We start from the raw sequence: 17,248 nt of genomic DNA on the forward strand, positions 1-17,248 counted from the left end.
TAGATTCAGCTGTCTTTGAAAAAAATCTTTCAATGAAACTATAGTATTACTGATCATAATCCTCCAAAATATCCAGTCCATTGTTTTACAAAAATTATCATCAGGACTCTCCGTAGACCAACTGGTCAACCAACAAGATCCGATATCAAAATCCAGTTTACAAAAATAATTTCCTTCCAGTTCATTTGAATCTTCCTTGACATACGCATGGGTGTCCTAGCAACCGCGAGCTCGTGCATCACCTGGTCAGAACTCTCTAGGATCCTACTTAGGTGTCCTATCACTTTACTCAGGGACCACTTCGTCGGTCCTCGCCCATCGTATCAGAAACGCACCATTTTAACCATACCGAGGCTATCAAGACCTCGGCAGGTTTGCTTTGCCACGAACGACATCCTTTGACGACTCCACGCCAGCTGTTACAACGAATCTCTCCTTAGTTTTAAATCACAAGCCAAATGCTTCCTCCAGCATTCTGGCGTAAAACAATCCTTTAAAAACAGAGATTCTATGCAAGTGGAATTCCCGGTTTGAGTTTGCTTCCACAAAACCCTTTTTCCCACAATCTAGATTTTCTTAATGAGAATCATTGATCTCACATCACGGTAATCTACCCATCATTTGGCTGAATTTCCAACTTGATTCTTGACGATTTATATTAAAGGAAAACTTTTCTAATTCAACAGTAGTCTATTCTTTGTGTCAAGATTTGGAATTGGTCTCACGAGGTTTTTTCTTGATTCAGATTTGAGAGATGGGCAAGTAATTTACTGGTTGCCATTCTCACGATCGTGGTCTAATCAAAATTTATTTGGTTTACTTCTAACTTTGATTCCTAAGGATTTTCTTCAGATAATTTAACGGAACTTCTATAATCGTAAGGAAAATTCTAACTTTATGAGTTTCTTTCCTTCCTAACCACATTAGAATTTAGAAATAGTTCTGTATGAGAATATCGGGATTTTATAAAAATACTCTTCTTCCACTAATCCAATCTTTGAGTATATATCAATTTATTGATTTATCGACGTATAAATATCTTAAAATATTCTTTCCACCAATTTAATCATCAACATTAGTATACCCTAATTTCCTATGTGGAATTATGGTGAAAACTCCTCTTTTATCATCAAAATTAATTTAGACCTTTTTCTACTTAAATACCATGAAAATTCCTCTAAATATCCATATTTTGGAATATGTCAAAAATTTCTCTTTTAAAATTTAAATGATTGAATCCCAAATGTCATGGGAATTGCTCTTTTAACATTTAAATTCTTATGCATAAAAATAAATTTATCAAAAATTTCTCTTTTCTCTTAATTAAATAATTATGCATAAATACTAAAAAGCATTCTTTCATGAATATGATAAAAATCATTCTTTTTGCTTAAAATTTCTAAACCTAGAATATGGTAGAAATTCTTCTTTTAGTATTATGCATAAAAATAAGATATGTTTTTTTTTAAAAAAAATTGCCATAGCTTCGCTACTATTACTGATAATTCTCAATTTTTCTAATTGAATAAAAATTTATAATAAAAATATGATAGAAATTCTTCTTTTAAGCTTAAATTTTAAGCTTAAAATTAAACTATGTATACATATCATAATTTTAATCATAATTTATAAGCATAATTATGATTATTTTCCTTGATTAAGCTAAATTAAACATTCCTCTTTTCTCAATTTGTTAGGGTAATCCTTTTCTCATTTAGAATGAGTTAAAATAATTCTTATCTATCTACCCATAAACAATCTAAAAAGAAATAACCATTATTTTTACTAACACAAAATCATGGAAATATCAATTCTTAATCTCTATCTTATCAAGCCTAGAGTTTAGTTTTGAAGTAAGAGATTATCATTGAGAAACATTCTTTTGCTAAAGCTTTAACCATAAAGATGACTACTATATTTAAGAGAGAGATTTACTTAAGGAAAGCATTACAATTAAGCATAAAGATTAACTTAATTCTATTTAAACATTAAGAATCTTAGGGAAAGCTTGATTTGAATAAAAACCGTCATTTTGAAAGCTTCTCAAGCTTGAGAGGGGTTGAGAAGCAGAAAGTCATTGAGATAATTGAAAAAACCATAAAAATTAGTCTTATCTCAGTTTGGCTTGATTCTTTAATCAGCATAGTGAAGCCCCCAACCAATCAATTGGCCACCAAGAGGAGAAGAGCAAACTTCAAGAATTGTTGGAGAGAGGGAGAAGCTCCAAGCTCCCCAAGAGAACAGGAAAATTAAGGGATAATAGAAAATATGCTTATTTTAAGATAATACTGGCATGATATAGCTAAAAGATGAGAATACAAAGGAATGAGGGTCTATTCATAGAGGTGATGGAGGCCACTAACCAAGTCCAACTAGGTTCTAGAGCTTTCCAGCTTCAGTTTGACTCAATTTGGACAAGATTTGGAGGAGTTTGGCTCCCTTTTTGATCTAGTTTGATCCACGAGAGAGAAGAGAGAAAAATATCACTTTTTTTTTTAATTAAATAACCCAAGCAATGATGAAGAAAAAGGCACGTACTTGATGGGGCTCCCCCTCCTTACCAAGATGTCAAAAATTCATCATTTCTCTTAAATATCTCATTTTTTTACTAATATACCTTAATTTTTAACTAATAAACCTTGTACTCAATCAACTCTTCATCTTATGTGAGCATTTACTCATTTTTGGGTATTTTCTTTTATTCTTTGGATTTATCTCATCCCAACACTTGGATTAAGCCTATTGGCCCAAAGGAACCTTAAATTGGACCATAATCCAAAATTTTTTGAAATGTGGACCCTTAGGCTAAGGCCTTTAATACACGTATTTAATGGATTTTTAATGCATATTGGAGAATTTATCTTGAACTTATGTTTTAAAGAAATATATCTTAGATATTAGGAGAATTTTTATATCCAAAAATATCTCAATTTTGAATTACCTCTTGCTAGAACATTTCCTCTTTCTAGGCCAAAATAAGGAAAAACAATATTTTCTTGCATTTTGAAATACGGGATGATTATAGGGGATTGGTCGGTAAAAACTTATTCATTATTCAGACTGAGGAGGAATCTTACATCCTCTCCCACTTGAAAAATGTGAGATGTCCTCATCTCGCAAAGTGGGGGTAATCTTTTACCAATTCTTCTTCTTTCTCCCAAGTGGCGTCTTCTAAAGGGAAGAACTTCCACTTGAGCAAAAATTCTCTCACAGGACTCTACTCCTCCTGAAAACCTTCTCCCCAACGTCAAGGATTTCTTCAGGTTGTTGGAGTACCATCTGGCCTTGAGTTGGAGAAATCAATTGTTGATCATCAAGCACTTGAGTCGGGCTGGGTACATACTTCTTATGCAAAGTGACATGGAATACATTATGTACCTTGAGATGGGGAGGCAGAAGAAGTTTATCATCTAAATCTCCTACTTTCTTTATCACAGCATATGGTCCACAGTATCTGGGAGAGAGGTTCTTGTACTTCTCTAAAGATAAGGAACTTCTTTTGGGTCATACTTGAATGAAGACCATATCTGATTCTTGCTCTCTGCCTTGACTCTCTGACACATTAAACATTGCCGCACATGATTCAGTACATCCTTTTTTAGTCCTAGCCAGAAGAAGCTTTTCTTCACAGACATGTAGGTTTTTATGAACCCTGGATGTCCAGCTATCAGGCTATCATGGGCTTCTCTCAAAATCTTTCCCTTTATTCCCTCATCGTTGGGAATGCATAGCTGATTATTATAATACATGCATCCTTCATCCCCAATTTGTACCCAATAACTATTGCAAGCAAGGACGATTTTCTACTAAGCGCATCTACTACCACATTTTTTTTCCCTGGCTGATACTTAATTTCAAAATCAAATTCCTACAGGGTCTGCATCCATCTTCTTTGATGCATGCTGAGATCCCTTTGGTGGGTGAAGATCCACTTCAAACTTTGATGATCTATCCTCATCAAGGTGAATCTCTATCCCAAAAGATAATGCCTCCATAACTTTAGGAGCATAAACTACTGAGAGTAACTCTAAGTCATGGACAACATAATTTCTTTCATGTGTTCTAAGCTTTCTAGATTCATAGGCCACTGCATGACCTTCCTGCATAAGAGCACCACCTAAGGCAAAACCACTGGCATCAGTAATAACTACTTCAAAAGGTTTGGTAAAATCTAGCAATTTAAGGATAGGGTTGGTTACTAAGGCTGTCTTCAGCTTAACAAAGGCACTGTAACATATATCAATCCATTGAAATAGGGTACTCTTCTTTAGAAGGTTAGTTAAAGGGGATGGTATATCTGAGCATTCCTGGGTATAAAGATTCTATATCATCCGGTTAATCCTAAGAATCCTCTGACTTCTTTCACTGTCTTGGGCTCTGACTAATCTACGACTACTTAGATTTTTGTGGGGTCAAGAGAAATCCCATCTTTAGACACTATGAATCCCAAGTATTCCACCTGGTCAACAGAGAAAGAACACTTGCTCTTTTTTGCAAAGAGTTGGTGCTTCCTTAGTGTCACGTAGGCTGTAACGCCTGTTTGGTGACCGACGACAGACCGGATGGCCAAGGACGTGGCCATCCGAGGTTCAGTGGGAGAGGATGCCCATGCGGAGTCATGGGCGGCCAGGCTAGTGTGGACCATGGGCGGCCAGGCTAGTGTGGACAGCAGGCCACACACTATATAGCCTGGGGGATGAGGGGCAATCCTCATTCTTCCTCTATGGCTAGGTGGTGAGCCAGAGGCCGTCCCCTCCTGTGGTAATGCCCGTAGTGGTATTACGATGATCTAACACTGGTATCAGAGCGTGAGTTTCGATTGGGTCAAGGTTCGTGTGTGATCGGGGGACCGGAGCCCAGTCAATGGTTTTCAACCATCTAAAACTCTTATCCTTATCTCCACAATGGATTGTGTGTGGAGGGAGGCGGCCAAAATTGAAAGGAAGATTTCTCTCTCTCTCTCTCTCTCTCTCTCTCTCTCTCTCTCTCTCTCTCTCTCTCTCTCTCTCTCTCTCTCTCTCTCTCTCTCTCTCTCTCTCTCTCTCTCTCAGTAGCACACACCAAAGCGGATCTGCCAGTAAGCATTTTTTGTTTTTCTTTTGGCATTGAAGCTTGTCTATGCGAAAACACATATTCGTTTGGGTGGTGAGAGAGAAGTCGCCTGGTGTAGAGCAAGTGGCTGTGAAGAGAGGTCGCCTGGTGTAGAGCATTACATCGGGTGGTTTTGAAAAATAATAAGTGGCTGCCTGGTGCTGGCAGCGGCGGCCAGCCTAAACACGACCCAGCTACTACTGTTGTGCAGAGGGGGGGCGACGACCACACGTAGACGACCGCTATGCGAGGGGGGCGAAGTTAAGTTCAGGCCGCCAGGCGAGGCTGCCAGGCGAGGCCGCTAGGCGCAGCCACCGTCGGCGGCCAACCCTAACGGGCAGCAAGCGTTGACGGGTGGCCGGCTTGCCTGGCCCACAGGCGGCAGCCAACCACCACGGGCGGCTTGCCCGACCCACAGGCGGCGGCCAGCCACCACCACGGGCGGCCAGCGACAAGCGACCTACCCGGCCCAGAGGCGGCGGCCAACCCATAGGCGGCCACCAAAGCCAACAGGCGGCCACCAAAGCCAACAGCCAGCGACAAGCGACCTACCCGGCCCAGAGGCAGCGGCCAACCCACAGGCGGCCACCAAAGCCAACAGCCATCAGCCATTTTTTTAATATTTTTTATTTTTTATTTTATTTTATTTAAAAAAGTAAATACAATAAAAAATCAATCGAACACCTCTCTCCCCGTAGTAGTGGAGGGATAATCCCAACGGCGGCGGGTTTGACCCCGACCGAATTGTCAGGCCATATACGCCCGACCGTTGTCCGGTCCGGAGTGCGCTCGTCGATCATGCGTGATCCGCCAACGCCCTCCTTGTCTATTGACCCCCGCCTTAGGACCCAGCGAGCCCGCAGTGGCCGCATTAGCAGATGACCCCTTTTTGGTCGATGAGCCGCCAGAGGACATAAACACAGATGTCGCCGAGGGGACCGAGGAGGACCTCTTGGAGTATGACGACGATGATTATGACCTATTGGACCCTGCCGACGTCCTGACAGAGACGGAGCTCTCTAGTAGACTTTTTAAATATCTTAATGCCAAACTAAACAATATGGGTAAAGTCCAGGCTGACTTAGTCACGATGCTACAGAGCATCTCCCCACACGGTTAGACGCACTGACAACCGCCTCGGCTAGGACTCCGACTCCTCGAGGTAGCCGAGCTCCTACGGCATGGGTGAGCGTAGCCTCGCCAGTGGTTGTAGGAGTACAGGCCGATGTGCCTACGGGGCTGTCCATAGCGACAGCTTCGTTGTTATTAAAACACTTAAAGCCGCCTAGTTTTGGTGGCGAGGAGAAGGAGAGAAACAAGGACTCGGTCAATATGTTTCTAGCGAAGTGGTCAGATTTGCACGCGTTGTGATAGTAGCCTAGCCGGATACAGCCCGTAGAGAGGCTAGCCTCTCATTAATCTCAGCAAAGCGTACAAGTGGTGGATGAGTTTGACAACTCGTCCTGCCACTTGGACGGAGTTTGAAACGATGTTTCGAAAAGAGTTTTTGCCTTTTAATGAGGCGGAGAGAAGCTGGGAGTTATGGGACAAGTGCTCGATGGAGAACAAATCCCTGACTCAATACATCTCAGACTATAGGGAGATAGTACTCAAGCTAAAGGGGATCGATGCATTCCAGACATTGCAAGGCTTTAAAAGAGGTCTCAAAGATGATTACCTTGAGTACGTAGAGCCCTTATAGCCTAAAGACTTAGCAGAGGAAATTAAGTATGCGCAGATATTCGATGACATCAAGCACCGTAGTGCGCGTGGTGGTTCGAGCAGGACCGAGGGTAGTGAAAAGAGGAGGTCAAGCCTTAAAAGAAAAGGGTTCCACAGTGATAAACAAGGGGATAGGACGGACCAGGAAGGACAGTGTCACGTAGGCTGTAACGCCTGTGCCGATGACAGACCGGATGGCCAAGGACGTGGCCATCCGGGGTTCAGTGGGAGAGGATGCCCATGCGGAGTCATGGGCGGCCAGGCTAGTATGGACGGCAGGCCACACACTATATAGCCTGGGGGATGAGGGGCAATCCTCATTCTTCCTCTATGGCTGGGTAGTGAGCCAGAGGTCGTCCCCTCCTGTGGTAATGCCTGTAGTGGTATTACGATGATCTAACACTGGTATCAGAGCGTGAGTTTCGATTGGGTCAAGGTCTGTGTGTGACCGGGGGACCGGAGCCCACTCAATGGTTTTCAACCATTCAAAACTCTTATCCTTATCTCCACAATGGATTGTGTGGAGAGAGGCGGCCAGAATTGAAAGGAAGATTTCTCTCTCTCTCTCTCTCTGTCTCTGTCTCTCTCTCTCTCTCTCTCTCTCTCTCGGTAGCACACACCAAAGCGAATCTGCAGGTAAGCATTTTTGGTTTTTCTTTTGGCGTTGAAGCTTGTCTACGAAAACACATATTCGTTTGGGTGGTGAGAGAGAAGTCGCCTGGTGTAGAGCAAGTGGCTGTGAAGAGAGGTCGCCTGGTGTAGAGCATTACATCGGGTGGTTTTGAAAAATAATAAGTGGCTGCCTGGTGCTGGCGGCGGCGGCCAGCCTAAACACGACCTGGCTACTGCTGTTGTGCAGAGGGAGGGCGACGACCACACATAGACGACCATTGTGCGAGGGGGGCGAAGTTAAGTTCAAGCCACCAGGTGCGCAGCCACCGTCGGTGGGGCCAACCCTAACGGGCAGCAAGCGTTGGTGACGGGCGACCGGCCTGCCTGGCCCATAGGCGGCGACCAGCCACCACGGGCGGCTTGCCCAGCGGGCAACCTGCCCGACCCACAGGCGGCAGCCAGCCACCAACAATGGGCGGCCAGCGAGCGACAGGCGACCTGCCTGGCCCAAAGGTGGCGGCCAACCCACAGGCGGCCACCAAAGCCAACAGCCACCAACCATTTTTTAAATATTTTTTATTTTTTATTTTATTTTATTTAAAAAAGTAAATACAATAAAAAATCAATCGAACACCTCTCTCTCGGCAGTGGAGGGATAATCTCGACAGTGGGTTTGACCCCAACCGAATTGTCAGGCCATATATGCCCGACCGTTGTCCGGTCCGGAGTGCGCTCGTCGATCACGCGTGATCTGCCAGTGCCCTCCTTGTCTATTGACCCCTGCCTTAGGACCCAGCGAGCCTGCAGTGGCCGCATTAGCAGATGACCCCTTTCTAGTCGATGAGCCAGAGGACATGAACATCGACGTCACCGAGGGGACGGAGGAGAACCTCTTGGAGTATGACGACGATGATTATGACCTATTGAACCCTGCCCCGACGTCTTGACAGAGTGGACTTTTTAAATATCTTAATGCCAAACTAAACAATATGGGTAAAGTCCAGGCTGACTTAGTCACGATGCTACAGAGCATCTCCACACGGTTAGACGCATTGACAGCCACCTCGGCTAGGACTCCAACTCCTCGTGGTAGCCGAGCTCCTACGGTACGGGTGAGCGTAGCCTCTGACGTAGGCCCTTCATCACCTTTGATGACTGCCATCGCTTCAAAGGGGAGTGATAAACTTCATCGGGGGGAGAAATATGCTAATTACTCCATTAACGACCTTGACGGGTACTTACCCTACAAGGGTAGAGTATGTGTCCCAACTATTGTTGACTTTCGGGCCCAAATTCTTAAAGAAAGTTATGATAGTCCAAGTGCAGGTCATCCCGTGATTCAGAAGACCTATGCACTAGTAAAATGACAGTTTTATTGGCCTAGTTTGTTTAAGGACGTCCAGACTTATGTGCTGAAATGCAATAAGTGCCAAGTCAATAAACATGAACGTCTTAAGGTTGGAGGACTACTCCATCCACTAGAGATTCTTCAAGGGAAATGAGAAAGCATTTACATTTACCGGTTTACCCAAGATGAGTCGAGGGAATGACTCAGTGTGGGTGGTAGTGGACAGGTTAACTAAAATGGCAAAGTTTATCGCCACGAAGAAAACTGTTAAAACGCCAGAGTTGGCAAAACTCTTTATTGAACATCTCTACAAGCTATATGGCCTGCCCGGCCGCCGCAGATATAGTGTCGGATAGAGATAGAAAGTTCAACAGTCATTTTTGGAGGGAAGTCTTCAAAAAGTTGGATACTACTCTGAGTATGAGTACGACGGATCATCCGGAGTCTGATGGTCAAACTAAAAGAGTTAACTAAATTCTAGGGGATATGTTGCGTTCTTATGTTAGTAAGAAGCTTGCCCTTATTGGAGTTTGCCTATAACAGCTCCAAACACTCAGTGACACTAAAAAACCATTCATGTTAATGTATGGATTCCAGCCGAGATCTCCGATGGCTGTAGGCCTAGAAAAGGAGAAGATTCAATCTGTCAAGGGTTTCCTTGAAGATATGACTGATATGCTCAGAGCCGCACGTGAGAGCATTTGTAGCGCTCAGGATCACGCTAAAACTTATGCAGATAAAGGACGTAGAAAGGTGAGCTTTGCAGAAGGTGACTTTGTATTCCTCAAGGTGCCTGCGCAGTCAAAAACCATGAAACAGGAAAGTGTGATAGACTTTCTCCGAGATATTGTGGTCCTTTTAAAATCCTTAAGAAGATTGGGGACGTCGCATATAAACTTGAGTTACCGGAGAGTTCTCAAGTCCATCCTATCTTCCATGTCAGTAAACTGAAGAAATCAGTTCACGGGTTAGAGAACGCAGTTTCTCCAGAGATTTTGGTGGACTTGATAGAGCCACCAAAGATACCACATGAACTTGAAAAGATTCTAGAGTATCGTGATAGACAAACCTGACATAAAGTGTACCAAGAGGTACTTGTTAAATGGACAGATAGGGATGAGGAGGTAGCTACCTAGGAACGCCGTAGTGCAATTTCCAAGAGGTTTCCCTAGTTTGTTTTCGAGGACGAAAACTCTTCTTAAGGGGGGGGTAATGTCACGTAGGCTGTAACGTCTGTGACCAACGGCGGACCGGATGGCCAAGGACGTGGCCATCTGGGGTTCAGTGGGAGGAGGATGCCCATGCAAAGTCATGGGCGGCTAGGCTAGTGTGGACAACAGGCCACACACTAAATAGCCTGGGGGATGAGGGGCAATCCTCATTCTTCCTCTATGGCTGGGTGGTGAGCCAGAGGTCGTCCCCTCCTGTGGTAATGCCCGTAGTGGTATTACGATGATCTAACACTTAGGATTTCCAGGACCTTGTGCACATGATCTTCATGATCTGCAGCATTCTTTGAGTATACCAAGATGTCATCAAAGAAGACAAGAACAAAATCATCCAAGTATTCTCTGAGAATATCCTGCATGAGACGATTAAATGTCGCCGGGGCATTAGTCAATCCAAATGGCATGACTATGAACTCATAATGCCCATAGCGAGTATTGAATGCTGTCATTAGGATGTCTTGTTCCTTGATTCTGATCTGGTAGTACCCAGATTTGAGATCTATCTTTGTGAACATTTGGGTTCCACTTAACCAATCTAGAAGTTCATCAATCCTGGGGGGATATGATACTTATTTTTAATTGTTAACTCATTCAATCATCTATAATCAATACAGAGTCTTAAAGTTCCATCTTTCTTCTTTTGAAAGAGAACGGGCACACCCTAAGGTGAAACACTGGGTCTAACGAATCCTTGCTCTAACAGTTGTCTTAACTGCTCCTTAAGCTCTATGGCTTCTGGGACTAGCATTTTGTATGCATGCTGGGCTACTGGTGGTTGAGCTCCGGGTGTTAATTCGATCTCATGATCTACTTCGCGAGTCGGAGGCATCTCAGTCAGCTCTTCTGGAAACACATATGCATACTCACTTAACCACTCTGGTTCTTTAGCCTTGCATTTTATGTTTACAGGATTCATCTTAACAACATAAATAGCTTATCTCTTTCTGAGCCCCTTTAACGATTTAGAAGCCTTGACTAATTGTAGCACTGGGGATCCGGAAATTCGAGTTCCTTGAACTTTATTCCCATGAAGGTCAAGGAAAGAGATGGTTCCATTGGACAATGAATGTCAGCCTGTTAACTTATGACGGACATTGAGACCTACTTTGTTTTACGTCATGTAATTAGTTTAAGTATTCTAAGTCATGGGCCGGGCTTGTCAGCACCATATGCAAAGGATAAAGGGATTGGGTGATCGCCGATGAGAGGCGCACCTTGAATATCAATAGGATAAGGGTTAGGATCGGCCGGCCATGTATGGGTGCCCATGTGTGAATGGCCAAGTCACCTATAAGAGTCAAATGTAACCCTAAAACCCTCATTCTCATGTGTTGAATACAAGAGTGCTCTTGCCTTATCTCCTTGGTTTCCTTCTCCTGCGTGTGTGAGAGAGTGAGAGAGAGAGAGAGAGCGATCGAGCACTGTGTAGCGGCAAGGCAGTAGAGCGGCGACGGCGACGGCTCCTCCTTCACTGCTGCGACGCGGGAATCCTTCACGGCAGCGGTTTTAGCGCGGTGAGTGATACACCTTTGCATTCTGTTTGAGCTTGCTTTCCTAGTTGTATGCTTGTAGCCATTCGTGGCTCGCATACGATGTTCGACAAGTCCCCAGCTACGACCTGTGTGGCAAAAGCACACATTTTTGGCATCATTGTTGGGGAGATGCCCTGCACCAACAAGCTCCAGTTCGTAGCTCGAGCTACTCTGCATGAAGTGAAATTTACACTGTAGGAAAGGCGACTGTGTGTTTGTTGTTGAGGTGTTTCCGTGTTCTGCAATCTGTTTTTGCAATCTGTCTTCTGCATTTCTGTTTCTTTTGTTAATTTTCTGCTCTACGTGTGGGCGTGCGTTCTGTTCTCTAGTTTTCTACGCGTGAGGGGGGATTTCTGAATCCCCAGCAGGCCTGCGCTGTGTGCGAACTACACCGCAGCAAAGTCTGAACCCTAGAAAGAAACCCTAGAAAACTTATCCCCCAAAAAAAATTCAAAAAAAAATAAAAAATAAAAATTAATTTTTTAAAAAAAGAAAAAAACCAAACGTGTGGAGAGGAAAGATTTTTTATTTGGAGAAAAAAATTTTGAAAAGAAAAACCCCCAATTGACCCCAACCCCGGCCTCGGTCTCGGTCTTTTGATATATATATATAGAAGAGTAAGCCTCCATAGCTTTCTTTCAAGTGAGAGCTTATGGGAAGTTGAGCCCTATATGTAGCCCACTCCCCAAGGAGTGAAGTGAGCATGTGGGATAAAGCCTTCACCCTTTCCTCCACAAGCAAATAGGCCTTCACCCTTTCCCCCACAAGGAAACAGACTGTTTTGAGGACCACAGGAGCTCTGGATAGGCGAACACGGTGCTGTAAAGCACGCTAGGATCCTTTAAATGATACGCTCGTTTTGAGCTATCACATGCCCTAGTTTCGGTTCGACCATAAGTAAGGGGGTTAGAAACGGGTTAAAAACAATACAAAAATAAGTAAAAACGGGGTGTGAAACACCTAAGAAACCACTTGTGTGGACTTCAAGGGTAGTTACCAATGCCCGTAGGGTATCCATGTCACATGCATCTATGCTCTGGTTGGGTACTAGAGCCTGAGCCACTAGAAAGCGTTTCAGTTTACGCAGGCTCACACCATCCCTCCACATTGGCATCTTGGCCTTCAGCTGGAACCCAAGGAAGTGCAACCCAAGATCCACGAATAGCGGCTAGTGACTCCTCCTCTGACTCAGAAGCCATTGAAGGACACCCTACCAAGAACCCTAAGGAGTCAAGCCAAAACATGCCAGTTTGGGTCCCACAACCCGGATCTAGCATGTTTAGTCGTCTAATAGAGACCTTTAGTAGAGCTACACGCTCTGAACATGTGACAAGCGAAGTAAATGAAGAAGGAGGAGTAGTGGATTCACCATTCACATCTTATGTAGACCCTACCCTCCCAAAGAGTGTCCATGTGGATATTCTACCCACTTCATTTAATGAGGGCCCTACTGAGCTACCACCTTTCGACGCGCTTCCTAAAGTAGAGGTCCCTAGAAGTCAATCCATAAGAAGTGACATTGCATCCACTTCAAGAGAACCGTTTGGCACTCCAAGTCTAGATGGGATATTTCTCAATGAAAATTGGAAATATGATCTACACAGAGACGCTAACTGACCTATACACGGGTTACACATACCATGTAGGTTGGTTAGAAGTCCTACGATCTACATCTAGCGCCACCAATAGTAGAGGAGCAAGAACAAATGATATGTGAGGTTATTCATAGAATTATCCAAATTGAGAGGCAAAATAGGGGAGTGAACTTATATTCCACTAGCCCTATGAGATTTTTGGATACGGGCAAGGCCAAACAACCAACCCTATCACAATTGGAGACTTCCTCGGTGAGTCCCATAGACCCTTCGTATGTTGTTTCGCCTGGGGTCTCAATGTAGGTTGAGCCCACGAGCAGTAACTTTAGCTTTCCAACCTTGGCTCAACTTCCCATTAGGGAATCTACAATGCCTACTCCAATGATGAGCATGACGGAAGGCGCACCTATTACCACTGTAGTTAGTATGACACTGCTACCTAGTGGAACAGTACCTACAACAGTGCGTGCCAGTGCCTATCGACCATATGTACCTATCGCTACTCATGCTCATGTAGCTCCTACACCTCTTAGTATGCCAATGGCATATGCTCCACGACCGCCTTATCACCACCCTTATCCAAGAGGAGCTAGGCCTAATCACATATCACATCCTACGTCAGCTGCCTACATACCAAGAACAACGCCAACTCCTATCAACCAGGCTATCCCAGAAGTGCCTCCACTAGCTATGCCTGCTCACCTAGGTGATCTCACAGCGTTTGCTCAAACGATCGGACGATCTATTGTGGAAAACATGCGGGGCATGCCTGAGAGAGAATCCAGAAGCAAGGCGGTACAAGTGGCTAAGCTCACTCAGAACTTCAGTGGTAACGAGGATGTTAGGAAGCACATTGAAGTTTTTGAACACGTGTGTGATTCCTTGGAAGAGCACAATGAGGTGCATAAGTGTAAAGCTTTAGGCTTAACCTTGAGTGGGAAGGCCGGAGATTGGTATCGAACCTTAAGGGTTGAAGAGCGTACTCACTACCCCACTCTCAAGAGATTGTTCTTGAAAGAATACATACGTGAGGGTGTGCTTTGGGGAGTAGCATCTCAACTCCAAAAAGATGAATGTGAGGAAGGGGAGTTAGTGAGAGACTTTATAAGTCGATTGAAGCATCTAAATTCTCGCTGCACTCCTGATGAGCACTTCAATAATAACCAACTACTCGATAGATTCATCCGAGGATTGCGCCACGAGAATACAATGGCCTAGTCATTATAGGTCTTACAACGTGGGAAGTAGTCACTGCCAATGCAATCCAGTTAGAAGACAACTTGATGATTGCAGGTAAAAAGGTGTCTTCGGAGACAAAATTCGTTAGTTCGCAAGTATCTGGGCATGAGCCAATGACAGTGAAACCTATTGCCAAGGAGCCCAAGATATCCGAAATGTCTATGACCGACCTTACTAAGGCTCTCCAAGAATACTTTAGGGGTAATCGAGCCCCTCAAAATAGCCATATGTACCCAAGAAGAGAGCAACAATGGTGTTCGGTTTGCTTAGGACCACATAGCACGAGTGAATGTCCCACATTCAGAGTCAAATTCAATGGGAATTGCAATGCATGTGGTAAGTATGGCCATCAATCTAAAGATTGCCTAGTACTTAAGCGTATGTTGGCAAATCAGGCAACCACTAGCCTGGTCAAACACTAGCATGGACTTTCCCAGGATATGGTTGATGGATGTACTACAAGAGGAGTTCGAGCTGTAATATATCGCCTTGGATTGCTTGCAAGGTCATTAATTTCTAGTATAGAATTTTATCTGATATCTTCTTAATTCACAAAAATATCTCTAATATCTTCTTTCTTTTACTGATAGATGGATTATATCTAAAGAGATTGCCAAAGGGTCAATTCCAGAAAAGAAGCGTGAATGTATAGAGCTTCTTTGTTTAATGGAAAAGGAATTTCCAACCTCCTTTTTTGATATCAAGGTTCATCTTCTAATCCATCTAGTGGACGAGATAGAGCTCGCTGGTGTTGTGAGCACTCAATGGATGTTTTGGGTCGAGAGATTTATGGGAATATTGAAAGGTTATATACGTCAAAAAGCAAGAGCAGAGGGTTCTATGGCGGAGGGATGGATGCTTAAAGAATGCATGTATTACGTCTGTGATGAATACCTTGAGAAAACCGATTCTGAAGCTCCATGCGTATGGACAAATGAGTCGTCTTCTACCATGTTAGACGAGGTATTGTCTGGTAAGGGAGTCCCTTTTTGACTTAAGGTCCAAGATAAATTGGATATTTCTACTTTCATTGTCTATAATAGCGAATGCATGCAACAATTCGTTGATGAGTACGAGAAGGAACTTCCAAGCAAACGAGTTGGCAGACGTAAAAAGAGGAGATCCAGATGTCAAACCAATGTAAATAACGACGGGGACGTACCTACTTTCATGGATTGGTTATACACCCGTATGCAACGGGCGGTTAGTGATCATGAGCCAATCTCAATGGAGCAAAGAGAGTTTATGATCGGGTGTGAAAGATAGGTAACTTGTTGGGTTTTGAAAACTCTGAACTAAACAAATGAATCTCATTTTTTTTAATAATTTATTTATTGGTCTAGGCTCGAATGTATACCAACATGTGGGCTTATGGACAACATCTTCGGATAAAATCTATTGTGACGAGGAACGTCTAACTCAAGATTCTTGCGTTGTTGCCTCTGTCAAGCAATTATCACGTGCAAGTTCAAGAGACACAAATCTCGACAGTGAACTTGGTTACATGGGAACCATAGTCGACATTTATGAAGTATCGTATCGTATCTTCAAGAAGGTAAATGACATCTCTCTTCATGCAACAATGACATGTAGATTTCTTGAAGCTATACATAATTCTAAAGTTTTGATTCATGTATTTTGACGGGTGGTTTTGAAGGTGGATTGGTTTCGTGCCGAGTATAAAGGCAATAATGCCACAATGAAAAGAGAACCGTCCGGATTTTGGTCCGTCCAACAAAAGGGCCTTACATTCTGCCAACTCATGTTGAGCAAGCGTTCTTTTACAAGAATACAGATGTCATCCATGGTGGTGGCAAGTTGTGCATGTCCAACCTAGAGATCGACACTTGTTTGATAGCATTGACTCTGAGAAAGCTGATCAGGATGAATTGAGATTACGTCCTTGAATCTAGACACATCGACATCAGAAAGGTGTAGAATTCTTCTTTCCGATCATGATGATATTGTACATGATGAGAATGACAACGATCCAGACTCTGACACTACAGACACCAAAGAAGAAGAAACAATGAATGTCGAGCCTACGGAGGAAATGAACGTCAATACAGATTTAACGATGGAGGAGTTCGAAGAAGTCAACAAGGATAATGAAGATGAAATTTTAATGACGATTAATCTCAGAGATGACGATGAGGACTATTAGTCTTACGTGTCAACTCACGGATCAACCTATGTTCGATAAGATTTAATCTCAAAATAATTCATTGTGAAGTCATGACTTTTATTCTTTTGAAAACTTACTAACAAGGGTGGGTGGTGGGGAGTCTTGTGGGTGATAGCCTCATATGGCTAGTGTCGAGGTTCGATTCCCCTTGGACTCGTTTTTCCTACTCTAGCTGTGTACAAGGTAATTTCAGCTTCAAGTTCACTGAAAGAAAGTTCGTATCGGGATTCAATTTCCCTCCTCTACCAAGGCTTCTATCTCGTGTTTCAACCCCAGTATCAGCATCTCAACCTTCAGTACCCACAATTAAGCATTGTTCCCTGGATCGACTTGGCCTAGCAGTAGACCATCGAAGCTAGCAGTCTTCTAGCATTTCGTGGTAGTAGTTCTAGCAGAACCCTCAGTGAGTACCCGTAGTACCCTTAGCCGCAGTACCCCCCACGCTGCCCATTTGCTACTCCAGCTCTGCTCTCTCTCTCTCTATGATCGCCAGCTTCACTTTACAGGTGTGGTCACTCATCGTATATATATATTTAAAACAACTATATGTCAAACTAGAGATACAATGTTAGAGGAGAGCTCAATCTATCTAATCAGAAACATTGACTAAATATAACTCCAAGCAAGATGCGTCCACATCTCGAATTTTGCAAGAGTCATATATGGACTATTGCAAAGAACGTCAAAGAGTCATA

The sequence above is a fragment of the Cibotium barometz genome, chromosome 15, assembly GCF_041138505.1.
Source record: "Cibotium barometz isolate CiBa-2024 chromosome 15, ASM4113850v1, whole genome shotgun sequence".
Taxonomy (NCBI): domain Eukaryota; kingdom Viridiplantae; phylum Streptophyta; class Polypodiopsida; order Cyatheales; family Cibotiaceae; genus Cibotium; species Cibotium barometz.